The sequence below is a fragment of the Pristiophorus japonicus genome, unplaced genomic scaffold (assembly GCF_044704955.1).
Source record: "Pristiophorus japonicus isolate sPriJap1 unplaced genomic scaffold, sPriJap1.hap1 HAP1_SCAFFOLD_754, whole genome shotgun sequence".
In the NCBI taxonomy this organism is placed as follows: Eukaryota; Metazoa; Chordata; class Chondrichthyes; family Pristiophoridae; genus Pristiophorus; species Pristiophorus japonicus.
Window position 1 is genome coordinate 67,343 of NW_027254671.1, and position 8,924 is coordinate 76,266.

An 8,924-nucleotide genomic window follows, 5' to 3' on the forward strand; every position below is an offset into this window, starting at 1 on the left:
CACAATGAAAGAAATGCGAACTGAGGGAGAGCTGATAATTTAATCATCTGTTCTGTGCTCTGCATAAGAACACATGAACCAGGAGCAGGAGTCGGCCATTTGGCCCTTCGAGCCTGCCTTCTTTTGCACTGAAACAAATTATAACGTGAGTTTAAATTAGCAGTGCGGGATATTTACAGGGCACCTTTCAATGCTTCACAAAACCATTCCTTTCGCTACAGCCACCCGGGATCGTTTCCCGGTTTGGGAAGTAACTTTGATATCACCGTTTGTAATTGAAGTGGAGTAATTTTATTATGTTCGATGGACGTCCGAATGCACTTCAGAGTGTTGTCAAAACAAATGAGTTTGCAATTAAAAACACCGAATGTCAGGAGTGGGATTTGAACCCACGCCTCCAGAGGAGATTGCGACCTGAACGCAACACCTTAGACTGCTCGGCCATCCTGACTGTGCGATGCTTCAGTTACAAGTTATTACTCAGGAAAGTTTCAGACCGGGCGCTTGTTCAGTGTTGCTGGAAGGCCCAGTGATCGGGATGTCCTCTCCCCTGGGGTTTTCCTGAGCCTGTGATCGGTGCACGGGGAGCTTTGGCCCGGGTTTGATGTCGCTTGTATCTCAGTGATGGACAATAACCCTCTGAGCTCTGGAACTGGGGAAGAGCGAATAATTAATGAGCTGTTTGTGGGTTTCAAATGCAACTTCGATCTGATGGAAGAAACCGATAGTGTTGTTTCACAGAATGAAAGAAATGCAAACAGGGACAATCGAAATTTCAATAACTGAACTTTAATAATTAGTGAAACTTTAATCCTTGATGAATTTTTATCCCCGATCTGATTTTACACACTCTGTATTTGAGTAGATTAGTTTTAAAATGTTCATTGCTCATGCGACAATGTACCCTGGACTGCTTTTGTTTAATTTTATTGCAGACAAGTTTTTGCTTCACAAATAATTTTTCCGCCCAGGCTCGCAACAGAGACCTTTCGCGTGTAAGGCAAACATGATTACCGCTACACTACGGAAACTGCTGCTTAGCTCAGTGCCCAGAGAGAAGTGTTCAGCAACAAGCTGAAATGCTCAATCCCTCTCTCTGCAAAAAGTTCCTTTCACAAACATTTCTCTGACCAGAACTGCACCAAACAACAATGTTCTCCTTTCAAAGTCATTAAACTCCCCAATTTCCACATCTGCAATGTTAAGGACAAGGAATGAAAGCGCTTTGCGATCAGAAAATTGCCAGAAGCCCCTGTGTTTAATGACAGGGCTTTTGATGGTTGATTTCCGTACACACCTTGTGTTATGTATTTAACCCTTGGCCAACGTTATCACACCACCACCAGAGGGGCGACCTGTTGGAGTCCCAAGGGATTCCAGCATCCATTGGGAGCACGGTATATAAGCACTCTGGAGTCTTATTAAAGGAGCTAATGTCACACTTACTCATTGTTCACAGTACTCAGTTTCATTCTTTATTATGAGCGTATCAATTGGCGACGAGACAATGAACAACCACACGAAAATGCAAGTAACAGTTGGTATAACTTGATAACAGCACAGCTGGCAATGGTTGCGGAATATATTCGTGCAGCCAAAACGCACAATGACAACCTGGAACTGCACGGCACCGAATCCTCAGAGAAAAACAATTAAAGGCTTTGTCCCTGAATGGGCTACGATCCACCAACCTTGCAGTTAATAGCTGAACGCACTAATCCATTGCACCACAGAGACTGATGGATGCACATATTGCAAGACATCCCTGTGATATCTTCACATAGCACAGCACACACAGCTTCCCAACATGCAGGCTGCTCTCTCGGAACTCTCCGGAAAGAGCCTGTTGTGTTTAATGATTAACTATACAGTTGCAGTACACAATACGTCCACATCCACAGTGTGGAGCTACAAGCATTACATGCTTACAGACATTACAATCCCAAACCAGGGTGTCAGTCAGTTAAAGCTTCAGATTGCTCTGACCGGGATGGAACTTGTCCACTCTCAGTTGTACTTTTCACAAATAAAGGGTGGGACATTCATTGTGGATGTGTGGAAGCAGTCTGGTCCCGCACACTGCAGACACTTCCATGTCACCACCAACCAGCTCTCCCACAACCGGTGTGATCGACCTTCCAGCCTTCCGGTGCCTTGACTGTGACGAAGTATTCTGACTGTCCCGAAGCCGGTATCCTTTGTCATCAATCGGGTTTTAAGTTGTTTCGGTAATTTTTACCTGCTGGACTGTCGAGGCACAAATTGTAGAGTGGAAAACTTGCGTGGACCCCGGTTTTCTAGTGGTTGATTTTCCTGGTTGGGTCCATCGGTCGCGGTGGTCCGGTTGATGCCTGTTACCAAGTCAGTTGGTATTGATGTTTCACTGATTGGTTTTTTGAAGTTCTTTTCTCCGATGTCGTGATGTCTCTTCCTGTGTTATCTCGCCGTTTGCTCTCGATCTTGATCTTGTTGCTCCAAAGTAATGGTCAGAAAAATAGGTTGCTCTTGTTACGATAGGCTCCCATTTACACTCTGAGAGGCTGCTTAATCTTCGTGCCAAATCTAACGTTTCTTTTGTTTAAGTTTTGCTGCCCATTGATTTAAGTGGTCTTCTTTGTATAAGTTTTGGCGGACTAGCTAACTGAGACTTGATTAAATGTTTTAATCTGGTGTTGATAAACTTTGGGATGGTGATACTCCTTATTTATGAACTGATGAACTCTTGTCCATTGTAATAGCACTGCTTTAGCTTCGGGAAGTCTGAGCTGAGCCATATATTTCTATACATGTTGAAAAGGTGTTGGAATATGGATGTGATATTTGGGTCCTGTGGGTGGGGTGGATAATGTTTCTTCCGTGGTCGATTGTTTAAATGCTAATGTTTTCTGGGAGCCTGACTATGGTTGAAGAGCTCCCCTAGACAAGCTGATTAGCTACAATATCCGAACTCTAAATCCCACCCCTCTGTCACTACAGCTTTTCCCCACATGCCCAAACATGCCTTTTAAAATCCCAAACTTGGTTAAGAATTGTAGATTTCCTCCATATGCTTTTTATAATCCCAAACTTTATGTTTAATATTCCTAAATCAAATTTCCTTTTCAGTGAGTCCAAACACTGGGGGGTTTCTATGAATTTTGGAATCTACATTGGCAGTCCCTCGGCATCGAGGAAGACTTGCTTCCACTCCTAAAGTGAGTTCTTTGGTGGCTGAACAGTCCAATACTAGAGCCACAGACCCTATCACAGGTGGGACAGATAGTCGTTGAGGGAAGGGATGGGTGGGACAGGTTTGCCGAACACTCTTTCTGCTGTCTGCACTTGATTTCTGCATGCACTCGGCGATGAGACTCGAGGTGGTCAGCGCCCTCTAGGATGCACTTTCTCCACTTAGGGTGGTCTTGGGTCAGGGACTCCTGGGTGTCAGTGGGGATGTTGCACTTTATCAGGGAGGCTTTGAGTGTGTCCTTGTAGAGTTTCTGCTGCCCACTTTGGCTCGTTTGCCATGAAGGAGTTCCGAGTAGAGCACTTGCTTTGGGAGTCTCGTGTCTGGCATGCGGACTATATGGCCTGTCCAGCGGAGCTGATCGAGTGTGGTCAGTGCTTCAAAGCTGGGGATGTTAGCCTGAATAAGGCTGTTGATGTTGGTGCATCTGTCCTCCGAGGGGACATCGTTGGTGATATTTCTTCAGCAACTTGAGGTGTCGACTGTACATGGTCCATGTCTCGGAGCCTTACAGGAGGGCAAGTATTAATACAGCCCTGTCGACCATGAGCCTGGTGGCAGTTTTGAGGGCCTGGTCTTCAAACACTCTTTTCCTCAGGCGGCCGAATGCTGCACTGGCACATGGAGGCCGCGTTGAATCTCGTCGTCGATGCCTGCTCTTGTTGATAGATGGCTCCCGAGATATGGGAAGTGGTCCATGGTGTCCAGGGCCGCGCCGTGGATCTTGATGACTGGGGCGAGTGCTGTGCGGTGAGGACAGGCTGGTGGAGGACCTTTGTCTTACGGATGTTTAGCGTGAGGCCCATGCTTTCATACGCCTCAGTAAATACGTCGACTATGTCTTGGAATTTAGCCTCTGCATGTGCGCGGACGCAGGCCTTGGTGAGGCCTCACCTGGAATATTGTGTACAGTTTTGTTCTCCTAATCTGAGGAAGGACATTCTTGCTATTGAGGGAGTGCAGCGAAGATTCACCAGACTGATTACCGGGAGGGCAGGACTGACATGTAAAGAAAGACTGGATCAACTAGACTTTTCTTCACTGGAATTTAGAAGAATGAGAAAGGATCGCAGAGAAACATATACAGGTCTGATGGGATTGGACAGGTGAGAGGCAGGAAGTATGTTCCCGATGTTGGGGAAGTCCAGAACCAGGAGTCACAGTCTTAGAACAATGGGTAAGCCATTTAGGACCGAGATGAGGAGAAACTTCTTCACTCAGAGAATTCTGAAGCTGTGGAATTCTCTACCACAGAAAGTTGTTGAGCCAGTTCATTAGATATATTCAAAAGGGAGTTAAATGTGGCCATTACGGCTAAAGGTATCAAGGGCATGGAGAGAAAGCAGGAAAGGGGTACTGAGGTGAATGATCAGTCATGATCATATTGAATGGTGGTGCAGGCTCGAAGGGCAGAATAGCCTACTCCTGCACCTATTTTCTCTGTTTTTATCTTTCTATGTTTCTATGAAAAGCATAGAAAAAAATGGTTGAAGTATCGACTCTGCCTCAGTTAGCATTTCTTTCATTGTGCAAAAGAAGGTGACGGGTTAATTAATGATGCAATCCCGTGAAAGCAACAAAAAGGTTTAACAGAAAAACATACGGTGACTGGCAGGTGAGCGCTGCTTCTGACACCCGGAGGAATGGGCGGGGATTTTAAAGCCCCTTGTATTGTGAAACCTTCATATAGTCAAACATTTCCGATGTGCTGTATCGACCTCGTGGCGCAACGGTAGCGCGTCTGACACCAGATCACGTCGAGGTCACTGTTGTTCAGGGTAATTCGGGAATTAATATTTTCTTTGCTGTTTGGCAAGAACCAGATCCTTGCTCCAAGGTCTGTCTCACTGTTTCCCCGGTGTCAGGCAGAGATACTCCTGCTGCCCTCATTTATTTCATGTGACAGGACACAAAAGTTCAAAATCAACCTGCATTTGGCCACATATAGCCCTAAATAGTCAGGATAGCCGAGCGGTCCAAGGTTCGGTGTTTAGGTTGCAGTCTCCTCTGGAGGTGTGGGTTCACATCACACTTCTGACACTTTCTGTTTTTAATCATTAAGCGAAACTCATTGTTTGACACCACGTCCAACGCCTAAAAAGTGGGATTTTGCAGTCCACCTGCTCGCTTAACACTTCCGTCTGACCTGGTGCTGAAAGTGGAGATGTTTCCGCAGTGTAGCGGTTAACACGTTCGCCTCACACGCGAAAGCTCACCAGGCGGGAATATTTTCTGAGATTTCTCCTCATGCATGCTCAGGGGCGAGTTTGTTCTCCTGTGAAATGTCATAAGATCATAAGCATGTAAGGATTAGGGGCCAGAGTAGGCCATTCGTCCCCTCGAGCCTGGTCCACCATTCAAGAAGATCCTGGCAGTTCCTCGACAGCAAGTTTAAACATCTGGGGCGGAGTTGTAATCAACGACAAAAAGGTGAATTTTGCAGAAGCCCAGCAGATCATGAGATTCTAAATCTCAGGGTCAGAGGTGCGAGCCCACGTTTGGTGATTATTTTTCATCGAATTATATAATCAGAAGTTTACAGCACTGAAGGAGGCCATTTCGGCCCATCGTGACCGTGCCGGCCAATAACAGGCTCTCCAGCCTAATCCCACTTTCCAGCTCTCGGTCCATAACCCTGCAGGTTACGGCACTTCAGGTGCACATCCAAGCACTTTTTAAATGTGGTGAGAGTTTCTGCCTCTCCCACCCTTTCAAGGCAGTGAGTTCCAGACCCCCACAACCCGCTGCATGAAGAAATTTCCCCCCAAATCCCCCCTACACTTTCTACCAATGACTTAAGATTTATGCCCCATGGTTGTTGACCCCTCTGCTAAGGGAAATGGGCCCATTCCGTCCACTATATCAAGGCCCCTCATAATTGTATACACTTCAATGACGCCTACCCTCAGCCAACTTTGTTCCAAGAAAAACAACCCCAGCCTATCCAATCTGTCCTCGTAGCTAACATTCTCCACTCCCGAAAACATCCTCGAAATCTCCTCTGTAAGTCTCCAGTGCAATCACAGTCTTCTTCCTGTAAAGTGGTGACGAGAACAGCATGCAGTACTCCAGCTGTGGCCTAACCAGTGTTTTATATTCAAGCATAATCCACCTGCTCTCTTATTCTAGGCCTCGGCTGATAAAGGCCAGCATTCTGTATGTCTTCTTAACCAGCTAATCCACCTTGCCTGCTACCTGAAGGGATCTGTGGACATGCACTCCCAGGTCGCTTTGTTCCTCTACAATTCTCAATGTCCTACCATTTAATGTTTAATCTCTTTCTATTGTGTCTGTAAGCACTCAAGTAATGACTCCATGAGGCAAGGTATTGTACTTGAATTGTGGTGACCTTAGTCCATTTATTGCAGGTCCTGAGTGAGGGTACAGGATGGTGAGCTCCGTTTTATACCTGGTTACCTGTCGTGTACCGGTGATCCCGAGGTCTCCACCAGTTGCACCCTCTGGTGGTACAGGCATCGTATATACAGTGTGAAGGTACATCCAGTAGTCTTATGTAACAGTACATTGAGTGTACAGGGAGTATACTTATATTAAACAGACACAATATCACTCTCCCCTAAGTCTTGTGCCACTTGCCTTTGCATTGTGTGCTCTGGCCCGAGACTTGAGTGCCCAAAGCCGTTGCACCTTGTCTATGCTTTGGCTTGTTTCTCTCCCTGTGGACCCCCAAGTCCTTATTGCCACGACATTGGGAAATGTTCAGCAGTGGATGGTTGGAGGTTGCAGTGGGGGTTGAGTGGGTTCTGGGTGTGATCCATGTGTGTCCATGGCTAAAAACATCCATTCCCCCCCTGCACCCTCCCCATCCCCATACATAGACCATGTGTGTGGCTCAACCCCTGCATGTGCAGACCTGTACAGACAGAAAGAACAAAAAAACATCGGATTAGTTACATCACTGTTTGGGTTCTGCAGTAGTGGAACAAGTACATTTTACAGGTAAGGTACATACGTGGTATCACAGTCTTGCCCCTGGGTTGTGTAGGTGCAGGTGGGTGAGGATACTAGTTCCAGAGTAACCAGACTGTGTCCAGGTTGTCTGATGGTGGCGCTGTGTCCCCTGCCAGCTGGGTGGGCTCAGATCGCTCACCCTGCTGAGTCTCAGAGCCTTTGCCGTTGCCTAGTGATGGGCAGAGCCACAGGAGTGTCTGGCCTCCTTGTCCTCCTTTGAGGGCTGCGGTGTCTCCCTGCTGCTCTTCAGCGATAGTGGGAGCCTGGTCATCCCAGGTCCTGTTGGGAGGGCAGGAGGGTGCTATACACTCGCTCCCAGTACTGGCCCTGGTGGCCAGAGAGGTAGAGCCGATCGGGGGCAGGGTACCGGTCGTGGTGCCTTTGCCGTCCGCTGATCAATGGCCCTGCAGCTGGTATGCTCCCTCTGTGTGTGGCCACACTCCCTGGGGTATCACATTAGTCCCGGAGGGGCAGGCTACATGGTCGCGGGACCTGGGTGCTGACGGGAGGTTGCCCTTGATTTTGTCGGCATGCTTGTAAATCCCAGCATCGCATGTCATCACTTCGTTGACTCTCACAATACTTTGGTTCTGACCGAAATCGCCTGACTTATCATGATTAGTTACATTTACAAACTTGAAATTGTCAGTTACATCTTTTACATTTGTATCACCATCATCGCTGTATAAAGAGTGGAACTGTCCCTTTAATTGTGATGGGTTGCCGGTCTCCTTTAAGAGGGTCTTTCAATCTTTACTCCAATCCGGTTCGCCGCTCGGCATCACGTGTTGCTCCCTTGTGGTCTGGCTGCCGCCATCTTGACTTCAGGCCCTTCACCTCGTGGTTGACACGCCATCTTCTTTCTCTCCATGAGATAGGCTGCGGTGATCCTTTTGTCCCCAGGTTCTGCCACGGATGACAGAAAGTTATCTTGCGTGAATTTTTTTCTCTGGAGTCCTGCCACTAGAGCATGCAAGGTGAGGTCTGGTTGTTTGGGCTGGATCATCTCGCCGTTGGGTTGAGCGGTCTGTGTCGTCGCCGCACAGTCGAGTTGGGTGGTTGGTTTTTCAGGTGTTGTGCTGGATCCAACTTCGGGGTCATGGGGGATGTCAATCGCTGGAGGTTGGAGCTATTCCCAGCTCCAGTTGAACTTTTTCATTCACCTTCTTCCTAATAGCATTGGACTATCACCAGCAACGATCCACAAAGGTAAACTGTGCATCACGCCGCCATGGGACACCTGGACATCCATGCTGCCAACGACTGGGATGTATCGTTTGTGTAGGTGAGCAGTTTCACTTCGATCGGGATCATTTTAGGTCGTTCGATTGGATTGTCCCAGATTTTCTCAAAGGCTGCCTTATTCATCAGTGACTGGCTCGCCCCTGTGTCCACCTCCATCGTGACTGGAACATAGTTGACTTCAACTTCCATTTTCACCGGGGAACTCTCGGTGGTGCAGGTAAACACTCCGTACACCTCATCGTCGCTGGACTCCGGATGATCAGCCAACTCTTCGTCGACTCGGTGAGTATGATTTCTCTTGCATATTCGCTGGAGGTGGCCCTTCATGTTACAGCCTTTGCAAGTATAGTCTTTATAGCGGCACTGGTGGGCCCTGTGATTTCCTCCACAGCGCCAGCATGGGTTGGCCAGTTGGCCACATGTGGCGGACTCAGGATTGTGGGACTCGGGGTTCTGTTCTCTCTTCCCTGAGAGAGACTGC

The 8,924-nt window shown here is 47.7% G+C and overlaps 1 non-coding gene across 1 annotated transcript; it reads right to left on the bottom strand.

Annotated features, from left to right (window-relative positions):
- Positions 1 to 368: 368 nt before the first annotated feature.
- trnal-cag (transfer RNA leucine (anticodon CAG)) lies at positions 369 to 451 on the bottom strand. The gene has a single exon. It is a non-coding gene; the product is annotated as a tRNA-Leu (tRNA).
- Between the last annotated feature and the right edge of the window lie 8,473 nt (positions 452 to 8,924).